Source organism: Protopterus annectens, chromosome 1.part1 (genome assembly GCF_019279795.1).
Source record: "Protopterus annectens isolate FY-2018-M chromosome 1.part1, PAN1.0, whole genome shotgun sequence".
Taxonomy (NCBI): Eukaryota; Metazoa; Chordata; order Ceratodontiformes; family Protopteridae; genus Protopterus; species Protopterus annectens.
Window position 1 is genome coordinate 1,173,324,054 of NC_056726.1, and position 17,064 is coordinate 1,173,341,117.

At 40.2% G+C, this 17,064-nt stretch overlaps 1 protein-coding gene across 1 annotated transcript in view; it reads right to left on the bottom strand.

Annotated features, from left to right (window-relative positions):
* Positions 1–17,064, bottom strand: part of TMEM143 (transmembrane protein 143) — a 1,024,200-nt gene that overhangs the window by 440,535 nt on the left and 566,601 nt on the right. The window lies entirely within an intron of this gene.

Consider the following 17,064-nt stretch of genomic DNA (forward strand, 5'->3'; position numbering starts at 1 on the left):
CTGTTTTGAAACATTTATTGAAAAAACTTTACAGGCATTCTGGCCTACACTTACTATACAAGAGGACATTAAAGATTATATACCTAGTACATTAACCTTTATCAGAAAACGTGATATTAATATTAAAGGCATGCTTGAACAACACTTTAGTACTAGGAATGTTCTTGGAACTGTGGCCCCTTATAGGAAGAAAGGGACCTTTAAATGTGGTGCTTGCAAACAATGCAAGTACTTATTAAATGATGAAAAAATCTTTATTCCGGCCAGGAATTGTACCATGAGAGCACAAGGGCACTACAACTGCAACACGATGGGTATAATTTACTTAGGCACATGCACTTTCTGTCATGGTTTTTATATTGGAAAAACCATAAGGTCACTCAGAAAGCGAATATATGAGCATACATATGAAATTGAAAAAAAGAAGAACACAAATGCTTTTTTTAAACATTCTCTCATTTGTAATAACATGAATTTAAAATTCTTCGTCTTGGAACAAGTTACCAGTGATCCCAGGGGAGGTGACTGGGAAACTTATTTAGAGACTAGAGAGTTAACCTGGCAAATCAAACTAGATGCCTCAAGAAAGCCAGGTATGAATGAGACTATCAGTATAAACAGCATATTAAAAATGAGAAGAAACAAATTATGAATTCATTTTTTAATGCATCATAGATATATAAATTCTTTCACAATTAAGTGTTTCTAGATATATTTATTTTTATATTTATGAATATAATATTATTATTATTTTTTTACTTGTTTAAAAACAGATTTTTTACAGTTACACAAATTAGATTTGGAAGTAGCCATTATTATAATTATCATATTTAATTATTATATTATTTTATTTTATTTTTATTCTGTATAAATCAGTATGTGAATTTTTAGAACAAAATTATTTCATGTAGAACAGTTAGTTAATTATGTATGTTGATTTACAATGAACTAAAGAAAGATATTTACATATGGTTATATATTTATGTTATAATGACTGAAATTTCACATTGTTATATACTTTATATTTCCATGTATAATTTTATTAGCATATTTTGCTTAAATGAGTAAAATATTAGCAACAATACTTGCACCATTGCACTTTAAGAAATGACTGTTTTATTCGAATTAATTAACAATTTAATAGTTTAATTGGTCGATCATTTAATGTATAAATACTGACTGACTATGATAGTGTTTTAACCTTGAAAAAGCCTGGAAGTGTCCAGGCGAAAGCGCTTGGTGTTTTATTGCTGTGGATTAAAGCTTTTTGTGGTGAATTCTATCTATCTACTCTCGTTTATTGAGGAAAGAGCCTGCATTTCAAATTGGGACTATATCTTTATGTCATTCATGGTATTTGTGCCTATACCTTCTACAACTGTTTTGCAGATTGACTGCCTTGTTATTCAAGATTTTTTCAAACTTGTGCTACCTTGGGAACAGGTTAGATACCTGCATCGCACAGAACTGATTTGCTGAGTCGCTGCTTTCACAATTTTCATTCATCTTTGTGTTGCCTTTGAATCTAGCCTGGTGGGTTGTTCCGGTTCCGTTTTTCTTGCTCTGATCTGCTTCGTTAGTTTTTTTGTTTACCATGGCGGAGGAACCATCAGCTACGGATTTATTCAACACACCCCTTATTTTAAGGGAGGCTAATGATGATACTCCGGTTACCCGTTCGGAGTTCAATCAGGTACTTGTCCTTCTAACTAACATTAATAAAACCCTATTAGGGCAGCTAAACCATGAAGTTTCGGATTCTTCATTCCCTCCGGGGAATCAGCAACAATCATCATTGCAGCAACAAAGACCGCCAGAGCTTAGGGAGCAACGGGCGACGCTAATACAAGCGGCCCTTCAAGAACAGGCACAGTTCATGAAAGAGAAGGAAATTACAACAACACTGCACCGAATGGTGAAGCATCGGACAATATGTTTAATTTTAAAAAATGGACTGAACTCCGACCGGAGTTTAACAAAGGTACTCACCAGCACAATGTACAGCAATTAGATGTTGATTTTGATTCTTTTAGCAGCAAATTATATGCATATAAAAATTGTCAACTTGAAATTAGTTATTTAAAGGAATGTATTGATGTCAAAAGAGTGCCAAAAGGCCTTAGATGCTTTAAATTCCCTAACAATGCTACTGTAGGTTCGACTTTATATACACAGTTAACTGAGTTATTTAATCAGACTGGTTTAGAAATGTTGGACATGATGGTCAAGGACTATCAGCATAAATGTAATATTTTCTTAGATGAACTTACCACCCTTAATGATAACATTGTGCAACATAAAAACTTTCTTAGACATAAAAAGAAATACGATGAAGTATTTCTTGAAGTAGACCAACATTGTCAGAAGGTCATTGATAGGAAAATAAAAAAGTTGGATAGAGACCTTCTAGAATATAGGGAGGGGAGAGCATACCCATTGGGATCCAAACAGAACCAAGTTATAAGAAGTAGTAATGTTGAACATGAAACTAGAAATGAAGGTCAGAATGTTAGAAACCTGCAAAACTCAGAACCGTTGAGGAGAAGTGAAAGAATAGCACAAAAAGAAAATAACAACACCTTACAGGGTTTTCACTATCCCCAAGGGAGACCTATGGGGAGGAACATGAATGCCCCATATCAACAAGCATGGGGGAGGATGCGCAATTAGAGGTTATTATGGATAACATAATTGTTCCAAATTCCATTCATAACACTAATTGCACTGTGGTTACATCAAATAATTTCAGTATTTATAATTATACTGATTTAGAAATAACTCCAGTATATTTTGAATTATTTACAAAGGGATTGAATTATGTTCCAGCTAGACCAGCTTACATCCCGAAATTGTTAATAGAACTTAAATTGTTCATTAGAAACCTTAACCTTTCATTGTTTTTCAAAGGACAACCTACTACAAATGACAACATTACTAGATCTAGCCTTTTTAACCCACCCCTACATCCGAGTTTAAAAATTTTTGAAGAACTAATAGAAAACACTTTGAGATTTAATATATCAAACAGGCAGGACACCCCACCGAACTTCAATAAGAACTTACTAGAAGTTATGAACCAATTAAAACAACAAAAGATCAGGGTTATGAAACCGGACAAGGGGGGTGGGATGGTGCTAATGACAATTTTGGACTATGACATGGCTATGCATGATATTTTGCAGGACTACAACACTTATGAACAAGCTTCTATCAATGAACTGAATGTTGCCCAAGCAAATATTAAATACATTTTGAAAGACCATTTATTACAAGGGGTATTTAACGAAGAACTGTTTAATTACTTGAATGTTCCACATCCTAAAACCCCGATTTTATTTGGGATACCTAAGGTCCATAAAGGAACTATTCCACTGAAATTCAGGCCAATAATAGCAGGAGCTAATGGCATTACTGAACCCTTAGGTAAATTTGTGGAACACAAGGTCAAGCCATTAATGTCTAAACTACCTTTTGTATGTAAAGACTCCTGGGAATTCCTGGCAAGTATTCCATCTGATATTTGCAACAAGGACATCTTGCTGATCACTATAGATGTTATAGAACTTTTTCCAAGCATACCTCATGACATAGGAATAAATTGGTTTTCTGAAGTGTTAGTAAATTTAAGTGGACTAAACAACAACCAGATTAATCTGTTGACAGAATTTATGGAAATTATTCTTAACAATAATTACATATTTTATAATGGAGAATACTTCAGGCAAAAAAGGGGGGTCGCAATGGGCTCCCCTTGTGCTTCATCCTATGCTAATGTTGTCTTACACAAGTGGGAGGTAACTTACATCCATTCCTCTAAATGGAAACAACATATTCTTTTTTATAAACGTTACCTTGACGACATTTGCTTATTATGGGATGGAACTGAGGAACAATTCAAGGAATTCTTCACATACATTAACACTACTACTGACTTCCTTTCATTTACATATGAACTGAGTACAGTTTCACTTCACTACCTAGATATTTTGCTTACCAAAGATAGTAAAGGAGAACATTTTGAGTCCACTGTTTATAGGAAACCTTTATATTCGAATACATTTTTACATTTTGAGAGCTCTCACCCCATTCACACTAAAAGGGGAATTATAAGAAGTCAGTTTATTCGTGCATCGAGGATTTGCAGCACTGTGGAAACCTTTTTAAAGGAGATAACTACTTTGACTACTATGTTCATAGAGAGAGGCTATCCTATACAGCTAATCAATACCATCAGAGAAGAAGTCACAGAAAAAAGAGACTCTAAGTTTCCACCTTTACTTAGTCAGGGTTTGTTACCCTTCAACAAGAACAGTACTACCAGGTTTGATGCACATAGAAGTTTTAGTTATACCTATACCCAGGATGCTGCATTTATTGAAAAAACTTTACAGGCATTCTGGCCTACACTTACTATACAAGAGGACATTAAAGATTATATACCTAGTACATTAACCTTTATCAGAAAACGTGATATTAATATTAAAGGCATGCTTGAACAACACTTTAGTACTAGGAATGTTCTTGGAACTGTGGCCCCTTATAGGAAGAAAGGGACCTTTAAATGTGGTGCTTGCAAACAATGCAAGTACTTATTAAATGATGAAAAAATCTTTATTCCGGCCAGGAATTGTACCATGAGAGCACAAGGGCACTACAACTGCAACACGATGGGTATAATTTACTTAGGCACATGCACTTTCTGTCATGGTTTTTATATTGGAAAAACCATAAGGTCACTCAGAAAGCGAATATATGAGCATACATATGAAATTGAAAAAAAGAAGAACACAAATGCTTTTTTTAAACATTCTCTCATTTGTAATAACATGAATTTAAAATTCTTCGTCTTGGAACAAGTTACCAGTGATCCCAGGGGAGGTGACTGGGAAACTTATTTAGAGACTAGAGAGTTAACCTGGCAAATCAAACTAGATGCCTCAAGAAAGCCAGGTATGAATGAGACTATCAGTATAAACAGCATATTAAAAATGAGAAGAAACAAATTATGAATTCATTTTTTAATGCATCATAGATATATAAATTCTTTCACAATTAAGTGTTTCTAGATATATTTATTTTTATTTATGAATATAATATTATTATTATTTTTTATTTGTTTAAAAACAGATTTTTTACAGTTACACAAATTAGATTTGGAAGTAGCCATTATTATAATTATCATATTTAATTATTATATTATTTTATTTTATTTTTATTCTGTATAAATCAGTATGTGAATTTTTAGAACAAAATTATTTCATGTAGAACAGTTAGTTAATTATGTATGTTGATTTACAATGAACTAAAGAAAGATATTTACATATGGTTATATATTTATGTTATAATGACTGAAATTTCACATTGTTATATACTTTATATTTCCATGTATAATTTTATTAGCATATTTTGCTTAAATGAGTAAAATATTAGCAACAATACTTGCACCATTGCACTTTAAGAAATGACTGTTTTATTCGAATTAATTAACAATTTAATAGTTTAATTGGTCGATCATTTAATGTATAAATACTGACTGACTATGATAGTGTTTTAACCTTGAAAAAGCCTGAAGTGTCCAGGCGAAAGCGCTTGGTGTTTTATTGCTGTGGATTAAAGCTTTTTGTGGTGAATTCTATCTATCTACTCTCGTTTATTGAGGAAAGAGCCTGCATTTCAAATTGGGACTATATCTTTATGTCATTCATGGTATTTGTGCCTATACCTTCTACAACTGTTTTGCAGATTGACTGCCTTGTTATTCAAGATTTTTTCAAACTTGTGCTACCTTGGGAACAGGTTAGATACCTGCATCGCACAGAACTGATTTGCTGAGTCGCTGCTTTCACAATTTTCATTCATCTTTGTGTTGCCTTTGGATCTAGCCTGGTGGGTTGTTCCGGTTCCGTTTTTCCTGTTTTGAAATAGCCTTTCCTTCTGAGCCTGGTGCACAGGATACAAGGAGTTGGTCAGATTTTCTGAAGGCCTTTGTCCTGTCCAAATAGTAACATAACTGTCTGTGAATGTCCAAAGAGTGAAGGAGTCTTTCTCCTTTATTCTGTGGGTTTGGATAAAAGGTGGGCAAGTGTATGGTCTGATTGAGAGCCACACTGGATACTACCTTTGGCATGAAGGAAGGGTTGGTGCGTAAAGATACTCTGTCCCGATGAAAAATGATGAAAGGTTCCACTGCCATAAGTGCCTGCAGTTCTGAGACTCTGCATGCTGAGGTGATAGCCAGCAGCAGGGCTGTCTTCCATGACAAGTATTGAAGCTCTGCTGAAAAGGCTGGTTTGAAAGGAGGAAGTATTAACTTTTCCAGAACAAAATTTAGATCCCAAGTTGGAGTAGGTGGTTTTCTGGGTGGGGGGGGGGGGGGTCTTATATTTTTTGTCCCTCTGAGAAACTGTCTTAGCAAAGGATGAGAGAAAATGGGAGGAACCATATCATATTGAGCTGAAATGGCTGAAGCATGGATCTTTATGGATGAGAAAGAAAGGTCTTTGTGTAGCATCTCAGTTAGATATTGGAGTATGTGCGGAATATTTGGGATGCCAGGATTTAGGCTTCTGGCCTGGTTTCACACACAAAATCTTTTCCATTTGTCTGAGTAAGTTTTTCTGGTGTTGGGCCTCCTGGCCTCCAAAATGACATTCTGGACGTCCTTTGAGAGAAGTGTTTTTGATAATTTAAGGTATTTTCCATGCAGCTAGATTTAAGGTCCTTAGCTGACTGTGAAGGATCTGAGAGTTTTGTTGGGTTAACAGCAGAGGGAATTGAGGTAAGATCCATGGAGGGCTGTGAGTCAAGTTTCGTAGTAGTGGGTACCAGTGCTGACAAGGCCAGTCCGGGGCAATGAGGATCATCTGTGGTCTCTATGATCTGGTTTTCAGTAATACCTGGGTAGGCGTAGACTGACAATGCTGTCCAACTGAATGATACGGCATCCACTTTCCAGGCCAGGGGATGGTAAGTCCTTGTGCAAAATTTTTGTAGCTGGCAGTTGTTGGTTGAGACAAACAGATCTATGTCTGGTGGTCCTCACCTTTGAGTTATCATTGAGAACACTTGTAGGTGTAGTCTCTACCCATGAGGGTCTGTCAAATTTCTGCTTAATTTGTCTGCCAAAATGTTTTCTTTTCCTGGCAGGAATTGTGTTTGCAGTTGTATCTGGTAAGTTAATGCTGTGTTCCACAAGTCCATTGCCTGTCTGCATAGTGGGTAGGAGTGCGTCCCTCCTTGTTTGTTTATGTACCACATAACTGTGGTGTTGTCCGTCCTTATTAGAAGTTGTCCTGGATGCAAAAGGTCCTTGAAGGCTGTTAGTGCATTTTTTACAGCTAGCATCTCCTTTCGATTGATGTGTAGTTGCCTTTGGTTTGCAGACCATTTGCCCTGTATGCACTGTCCTGCCATGTGTGCACCCCAGGCGTAGTCTGATGAATCTGTTGTCAAGGTTTGGTTTGGTGAAGGTGAGACAAAAGGAAGGCCCTTGTTTGCTTGGCATGCTTGAGCCCACCATAGAAACTCTTTTTGAAGGCAGGGAATGAGAGTTATAGTTGCTTCGAGGCTGTGTCTGTGTTGGGACCATACACTTTTTAGGTACCATTGTAGTTTTCTCATATGCAGCCTTGCATATGCAATTAGTTGAATGCAGGATGCCATGTACCCCAATGCCTGCAGGAATTTCCTTGCAGTGAGCTGGGTAGAAGTTGCCATCTTTTTGAAGTACTGAGCAAGTTGTTTTTGCTTGTCTGTCTGAGGTAAGCCATCTGGGCCGTTGTATTCAAGCTGGCACCCAGGAAAATTATTTCTTGTGAGGGTATTAGTTTTGACTTCTTTTTGTTTACTGTGTATCCTAGGCAACTTAGCAACTTTGTTACAAATGCCAGATGCTGTAGTAGGATGTCTTTGCTGTCCGCTTGGATCAGGCAGTCGACCAGATATGGATAAATTTGTATTCCTCGCTGTCTGCAGTATGCAATTACTGATGCCAGGCATTTCGTGAATACTCTGGGTGCAGTAGATAAGCCAAAGGGCAATGCAGAGAATTGATAATGCGTTGTGCCTGCCAAAAATCTGAGGTATCTTCTGCAATCTTGTCTGACAGGGACATGCAGGTATGCCTCTTGGAGGTCCAATGTTATCAGCCAAGACTCCTTGCCCAGCATGGGAAGAAGCTGCTGTAGTGTGAGCATTTTGAATCTGGGAATGTCCAGGTACGTGTTTAGAATTGAAAGGTCTAAGATGGGTCTCCAGGCTTTGTCCTTTCTTGGTACTAGAAACAGACTTGAGTAAAATCCTTGACCTTGCTCTTTTGCAGGTACCTTTTGAATTGCTTTAATGTTCATGAGAGCTGAAATTTGCTTTTGTGCCTCTGCCCATTGGTTTGTTGGCAGATTTGGCATGCCTCTCATCCGTGGTAAAGTGTGAAAATGAAATCTGTAGCCTCGGGTAATAATATCCAGAACCCATTTGTCCTTTGTTATGATGTGCCAATTTTGTGGGAAAAGAGACAGTTTTCCTCCTAGAGGTGCTGCCTGGGCAATTTTGCTTGGCAGGCGAAGAGGAAAGTCATTGAGTTTGTTTTCTGAAGGGTTGAGATCGGTTGTCTCCCCATCTTTGAGTTGTTGTTTGCCATTGTCTAGGCCTGAAGGTACCCTGCGCCTGGCCTCTGCCCCTAGGGCATCTGTACCTGCCCCTTTGGGGTCTGTCTGAAGTAGGAAAGGACCAGTTTTTTGATGGCCAGTTTCTGCTGAAGCGAGGAGGTTGTACCTGTAAAAAATCTTTAACTGTTTGCATTGATTTTGCCTTTTCTTCCATCTTCTTTAAAACTTATAGGTTCATAGGTTCATAGGTTTATACTAGGCTATCTGCCCTAAGGCATTTATAAGCCTAGCCACCCCTTATATGAAAAAATACTGTGCCCATTAGTTTGTTATGCCTCTGTCCAGCAGTGACACAGAAATGATTCCCGGAATAAACCTACAATCTCCCATCCACAGGTCAAGATTTCTCTTGAACAGAGCCAGCGAGGTGCTCTGCCTCACATGGATCGGGATTTTATTCCACAGCATAGGGAGTCTCTGAGTGATAAATCTATCCCTCCAGCATGTCCTATTTATATCCGTGCTAAGGTTTAAGTCGCTTGCTCTAGTGGTTTTGGTGGATTTGGATTTTTTGAGGTGGAGCATGTCCATTAATTCCGGGTTGGACATGGCCTTGTATGTCAGACACATGTCACCTCTGAGCAGACGGTATGCAACTGAATAGAGCTGGAGTTTCTTCAATCTGGCAGCATATGACAGATTTTGGAGTCCCTTTATCCTTTTGGTGAGGAACTTTTGGGGTCTCTCCAATTGCTGCAGATGTCGAAAGTGAGATACATCCCGAATGGGGCATTGTACTCGATCATTGGTCTGATAAGTGAAGAGTACAGGGGAACAATGACCTCACTAGATCTGGATGTGAATCCCTTCATGATCAGGTGGGCAATGTAGAAGGTCTTTCTAACCACTTTAGCAATGTGAGTGTCAAAAGAAAGGCCACTGTCAACCCGGGTCCCCAGGTCCCTGATAACCTCTTCTGTGCTTAGTGGATTGCCACCTATATGGTAGCTTGGGGTTACCTTGTTTTTCCTGAAGGGTATGACTATACATTTTTTGGCGTTTAACTTCAGGCCATGGCTCTGGCACCAGCTATCTGTTTCCGTGAGTCCCTTCTGAAGGATATCCGTGTCCGATGCACTTTCCACTATGGCGCCCAGTTTGCAGTCGTCTGCAAACTTTGTCAGCCAAAGTCCTCCCATGTTGGCCTGTACTTCTGAGAAGTAGATGCCGATCAATAGGGGGCCAAGGACCGAGCCCTGTGGGACACCACTTGTGACCAGCTTGGAGTTTGACATAGCGCCAGCAACTCTAACCCTGTGGGTTCTGTCCTTAAGCCAGTTTGCAACCCATCTTGTGACATATGAGTTTACATTTAAGCTGGTAAGTTTTTCTACAATACCCGAGTGGGGTATTGTGTCGAAGGCCTTTGCAAGGTCAAGGTAGGCGGTATGGACTGCCTTTCCCTCATCAATGGCCTTGGTGACTGTTTTTAAGAAGTCGACCAAGTTCAAAAGGCATGATCTGCCCTTGATGAAGCCAAACTGGGTCGGGTCCAATGTCTGCAAGTCCCCTACATCTTTGTTTATGAGCTCCATTATGATCCTCTCCATAGCTTTGCAGACAAGACTTGTTAAGCTTATGGGGCGGTAATTACCAGGGTCCGTAGAGGCACCGCCTTTGTGGAGTGGGACCACAGTTGCCGTACGCCACTCCTTGGGCACGTATCCTGTGGTAAGGCTGAGATTAAACAGCTGCCTTATGTGCGGGTTTAATTCCTCATTTAGCTTGTGTAGCACACAGCCGGGGACACCATCCGGTCCCATTGATGCTGTGTTTTTAGCTTTAGAGAGAGCAGCTTTCACCTGCGCATTTGAGATGTCTGGGAGGCTACACTCTGCTGGGATAGTTATCTCTCCTTTAGGGGAGAGGGGTGAAGTTTGCACTGAACCTGTCTGCCAGTATGTTGGCAATGTCTGTGGGTTCAGTGATTTTTGTGTCATTTTGGACTAATTCTGAGCATATATGGGAGTTTCCACCCAGGTTCCTAACATAGCTGAAAAAGGCCTTATGATTGTCCTTTGAATCCATGGCAATTTTTCTCTCAAAATTGGCCTTAGTCGATTTTATGAGTGCTCGTATTTTTTTACTAATAATGATCAGGGGTGACTTCCCTTTTATGGATTTTGTTCTATGATGTAATAGCTTTCTCCTCTTATTGTAAAGTTTGTTAATGGCTGGGGTCCACCAGACTGGACGTTTGCCCTTTGTGGAAAGAGTCTTGGTTTTATTTGGGATTGCCTGATCCATGCAGTCCTGGAGGTGTTCATAGAAGGCATTTGTAAGGGCTTCCGCAGCTTTGGTTGTGGTTTCCACTGGCTCAGGGGCCTTGAAGGATACCACACCAGTCTTGAGTAGTGTGAAGTTTGCTTTAGAGAAGTTCTTCACTGTGGTCTTTTTTGTTTGGGGTGGGGGCGGGATGTGGATTTCCAGTGAGATTAGTTTATGATCAGATCTCACCAATGAGGGATATACTTCCGGTGTGGAGCATTTTGTCCCCATGTTTGTGATAATGAGATCTAGTATATTTTCTCCTCTCGTGGGAACAGTGACTAGCTGTTCCATGGCATTTGAATTTATGAACTCCAGGAACCGTTGGGCTAGAAAGTTAGGGCTTGAGTAATGTTCCCAGTCTATATTCGGGTAGTTGAAGTCACCCAATATGATGGAGTTTGTTGATACATTTATACCCTCCAGTGTCTTCAGGAAGGCTGTGTGGGGTTCCTGAGTTTGAGAGGGTGGCCTGTAGCATGCTACAATTTGTAGAGCAGTTTTGCCTATGGTTAGTTGCACCTGGATGGTTTCGAAGCTTAGATGCGTTGCCACCAACCTGGAGGTGTGGGTATCCTTTATGAATATGGATACACCCCCTCCTTTTGTGGTGTGGTCCGGGTTTTGGGGCCGGAACGCATGATATGAGGTAAAACCTAATAGTGCCAGGGTGCTCTCAGGAGCCTTGAACCAGGTTTCAGTTACAGCACAGACATCGATGTTCTCCATACTGAGAAGGGCCTCGAGGCGTGCATTTTGAGATTTAGACTTCTGGCATTGAGCAGCATTACCCTCAGTTTCTTCCCATTTTTGTTTTCTAGGGTGGTAGGTTTAGAATTTGAGCCTTGCCTAAAAAGGCACTATGGGGTGGCAAGAGCCTTAGCCAATATCCGGAATCCCAGAGGTGACAGGTGCAAGCCGTCCCTTGCGAAGCAGCGTGGCTTGTCAAGCATGTCATCCCAGGCAGACAGACACTGGATCCCCTTTGAATGACACCAGACATTAAGCCAATTGTTAAAGCTGATCATCTTGTCTCTATATTGTGGCATCATTCTTGGTGAAGGAAGGATACTGCTCAGGGTTAGGGTCATACCTGCCTGGGCTACATAATCAGAGAGCTCCTCTATGTCTCTTTTCATGTAGTCCAGGAGGTGCGTCTCAGGTCGTTCACACCAGCATGGACAATGACTGTGTCATATTTGTACTTGCCGTGGAGTGACCAGAGTGCTTGTGTTATGTGGCGGATTCTAGCGCCCGATAGGCAGCTTACTGTGACCCTCTCCTTGTTCAGCCTGGTGAGTGGGACGTCAGTGTGTCTGACTATGGAGTCACCTATGACAAGTATGTTTGGTGTTGTATTCGGCCTTAAGGGCTGTGACTGCTTTGCACACTGCTTTTGTGGTTTATGTGTTGCTTGTGGGGTGTCTTGAGGTAGCAGTTGTTTGGGTGTCTGCTTTGGAGGCCTCTGCTGTTTAAGTAAATTTTTACTCAGAGCCTCTGAGTATGTCTTTGTGTGTTTATGTGTTTGATTCAGTGGTGTGGTAGCATTATGTGAGGCTGGTTTTGTGGTGTGTGTAGTTGCCTTCTCCTCCTGTCTGGTCTTGCCAGTCCTGAGTTGAGAGAGCTCAGCCTCCAGTTTGGCTAAATAGCTGCATCACTCGCAAGTATTTGTGTTATGTGGGAGGAGGAGAGGGTTGTCTGTGTACATGAGGCAGTTATAACATTGCCTCAAGATTCCCAGATTCACCAGCTGGACCGGAGAGGAGATTGACAACTGACCTTTGGACATGCTAGAATAATATTGGGAATTCCTTAATAATTGAAAACAAGGGCCAGTGGGGAGTGAGGGTGTAGTGCGTTTAATTTTTAGTGCTGACTTATATAATTGCTTTAGTGAGCAAGTGCCAGGTAACTTGAGTGTGATGTGTTACAAGTAACTAAATGCAAAAACGACAAACACTAACTTTCTTTCAAGTGAAACAAGGAACTAGTACAGTAAGCAATGCAGATATCACTAGTGATCCACAGAAGCGCTGAGAAGCCGCGTATTAGGTGGAATTAGCTTCCAGGGAAATAACAAGCAAACAAACAACAAGCATATAAACAAAGCTAGATTCAGCAGGCCTGGATCTAGTCTATGCTAGAGCAAACAAGGTGTACCAATTTCAGTAAGATACAGTTCAAATATTCAGGCACTATAAACCTTTAACCAGAAATTCCCAGCTCAGAAGGGCAGAGTCCAGCCTCTTCTCCCACAAGAGTGCAGACCACGAACCTTCTTAATGTAAAATAACTGGCCTGAAGCCCAAGTGCCTAAACCAGAACTAATACCCTTGGACACTGGGCTCTCAATCAGCAGTTCCCAACTTAGAAGGATGAAAGCTATCTGTCCTGCCACCACAGTGCTTGACACAAACCTTCTTAATGTAAAACAACTGGTCTGAAGCCCAAGTGCTTAATCCACAAGACTTAGAATGATAGCTACACTTTAATCAAGTTACAACCAAGCAGTAATAAATACAATTGAATACTTTAGAGAATGTCTGGATTAGTGCTCAAGTTACACAAACAAAGCTAGATCCAGCAGGCCCGAATCCAGTCTATGCCACAGCAAACAAGGCGCACCAACTTCGGTAAGAAGCAGTTCAGATGTGCATGCACTATAAGCCTTTAACCAGAAATTCCCAGCTCAGAAGGGCAGAGTCCAGCCTCTCCTCCCACAAGAGTGCAGACCACAAACCCTCTTAATGTAAAATAACTGGCCTGAAAGCCCAAGTGCTTAAACCAGAATTAATACACTTTTAGAATAACAGACACTGAGCCCTCAATCAGCAGTTCCCAACCTAGAAGGATGTAAGCTACCTGTTCTGCCACAACAGTGCAGACCACAAACCCTCTCAGTGCAAAACAACTGGTCCGAAGCCCAAGTGTTTAAACCAAAAGGCTTAGAATGAGTTACACCAAGCAGTAATAAATACAATTGAGTATTTTTAAGATGATGCAAAAGTAAAATGAAGTAGGTAGAAACACAAGTACAGTAAAAGCAGATATTTTTTTTTTTTTTTTTTTATCTGAACAAGTGCTGAGATCAAAGAAACAGATCTGAGTGCTGAAACTAGAAAACTGGCTAGTTATAAGAAAAAAAAAACAAGCTAGAAGGCTTCCCTCAAACACAGAAGGGCTTGGGGGCTCAGAAGCCTACAAATAGTCTATACCACTTAACAGGAAAGGCAGGAAATAAGCTTATTTTTTTTTGTCTGTTTCCCAGATGCTCTCTTTGTACACAGTAGGAGTGCCTGAAATCAGAATATGATCTCACTGCACTCAGTTGAGTAAGCAAATGTGATGGGCCCAGAGGCAGGCTGAGGGGCGGGCAGTTTCAAGGCCACTAAGATTAACACCAAAACAAAAACAGGGAGTGTGGGTGGGAATAACTGAAGAGCAGAATAACTCCCACTTGAGTTAAATATTCCTTCAACACAGTTTAAATCAAATTAAATACTGTATTTTTTTAAAAAAAAGTGCAGATAAAGGTACTTAAATTCTCTTATACGTCCAGTTGAATATAACCAAGTTCTTAGCTGGCCAAAGCTGAGGTTTTTAAGCAATAAAAATTTCACAATGCACCACTTAAAAAGGCAAGGACAGGAAATCAAAGAATGTGGCTACCAACACCTGTAATTACTAGCAAATAACACACTAGCTTCAGTTCAAGTTACTAAAGAGCAGAATAACTCCCACTTGAGTTAAATATTCCTTCAACACAGTTTAAATCAAATTAAATACTGCATTTTTTTTTAAAAAAAGTGCAGATAAAGGTACTTAAATTCTCTTATACGTCCAGTTGAATATAACCAAGTTCTTAGCTGGCCAAAGCTGAGGTTTTTAAGCAATAAAAATTTCACAATACACCACTTAAAAAGGCAAGGACAGGAAATCAAAGAATGTGGCTACCCCCACACCTGTAATTACTAGCAAATAACACACTAGCTTCAGTTTAAGTTACTAAAGAGCAGAATAACTCCCACTTGAGTTAAATATTCCTTCAACACAGTTTAAATCAAATTAAATACTGTATTTTTTTTAAAAAAAGTTCAGATAAAGGTACTTAAATTCTCTTATACGTCCAGTTGAATATAACCAAGTTCTTAGCTGGCCAAAGCTGAGGTTTTTAAGCAATAAAAATTTCACAATGCACCACTTAAAAAGGCAAGGACAGGAAATCAAAGAATGTGGCTACCCCCACACCTGTAATTACTAGCAAATAACACACTAGCTTCAGTTCAAGTTACTAAACAGCAGAATAACTCCCACTTGAGTTAAATATTCCTTCAACACAGTTTAAATCAAATTAAATACTGTATTTTTTTTTAAAAAAAGTGCAGATAAAGGTACTTAAATTCTCTTATACGTCCAGTTGAATATAACCAAGTTCTTAGCTGGCCAAAGCTGAGTTTTTTAAGCAATAAAAATTTCACAATGCACCACTTAAAAAGGCAAGGACAGGAAATCAAATAATGTGGCTACCTCCACACCTGTAATTACTAGCAAATAACACACTAGCTTCAGTTCAAGTTACTAAAGAGCAGAATAACTCCCACGAGTTAAATATTCCTTCAACACAGTTTAAATCAAACTTCCTCTGCTATGACACCAAATAACGCATCCTTTTGCAGTGGAGCATCCAGTAACTTTGCTTTGACATGTTCTGGTAAGGTCTGCTCTTTTAGCCAAGCATGTCTACGTATTACAGACCCTGTGACTGCTGCTCTACATGAGGCCGCCAAAGAATCAAAGCCACACTGCAAGGTATGTTTTCCCACTTGTTCTGCTGCATGCAACAAATCTTGTATCCCTTTGAAATCTAGTTGATCTGTTTGAGGGATCATTTTCTGTTTTAACTGAGTAAGCAAGTACTGCTGGTATTTAATCATGTGGAATTGGCAGTTTAATGCCCTCATGGCCAAAGTGGCAGAGGTATACACTTTTTTTCCCCCATCTTTCTAATGCCCTGGAATCTCTTTCCGCAGGTAATAGATTCTTAGCAGTAGAGGCCTTAACCCCTTTGGGACCCTGGGAAATGGTTTCTGGGTCTGCAGCAGGGCTTTTATATAAAAACTTGTGAGAGTCAGGGACTCGATAGTATCTGTCTGGTTTAGGTGGTGCTGGAGGTAAGGAATCTGGATTTAGACTGGATTCAGTGTAGACATCATCCGGAATGTCCAAAACAGGAGGAATAGCTAGGGGTCTATGCTGAGGCAAAAGAAGAAACTCACAGAGTCTTTTCTTGGAGTCAGAGTAATCTTGTCCTTCCCAGTGGAAATGCTCTCTCATGGTGTGCAGGGTTTCCCCAAAAGAGAAGTCTTCGGGGGGGGGGAAACAGAGGGAATAGACTCCTCAGCATTTGAGTCTTCATAGAGAGAGCAGGGGTAATCTTGTTCCTCAGAGTCTACTGAGGAAATGGATTCCTGGTCAGAAGGAGGTAAATCTTCCTCCAGTCTAAGCCTTTTGTCAGGAGGGGGCTGGGAACCTCTGATAAGGGTAATCAGGTCCTCCGCCATTTTGAGCATCTGTTTTTTAGGCAAAGGGGCCTGTATGGGAGTCTGTGGACCTGGTTTCTTAACCTTTGGAAGCTTAGCGTATGACTTAACGGAAAGAGTCGTCGGTTTAAAGACGCCTTCTGAAACCGAAGGCCTGTCCATAGTCTCCGGATCGCCGCCAGGGCTGGCGTCCACGAGTTGAGGAGGAACCGGCTCCAGTGGGCCAGTAGATTCTGACTGAGAGGTAGTCGTATTTTCTAAATCTGCAGTAGTCAGAGGCTGCGTAGGCGCCTCACTGAAAACCGAAGATCCGGCGGCAGGCCTAACCGAGACCTCGGTATCTGGTCTAGGTCTAGGCTGCCGGTCTTTGTCCTTGCGTTTTTTAAACATAGCAGTAGTCGGAGGTTCTGACGACATAATGTAGTTGAATTTTCTGCCAAAATAATGTCGGGCGGTATCAGCCCAACGCTTAATAGTGTGTTTACTGAACCTAGCGCAAAACCGACAACCAGAAACGTCATGGTCTGGGCCTAGGCAAGGAATACAATAAGAATGAAAATCCTTATGAGGTATTTGCTTCCCACAAGAAA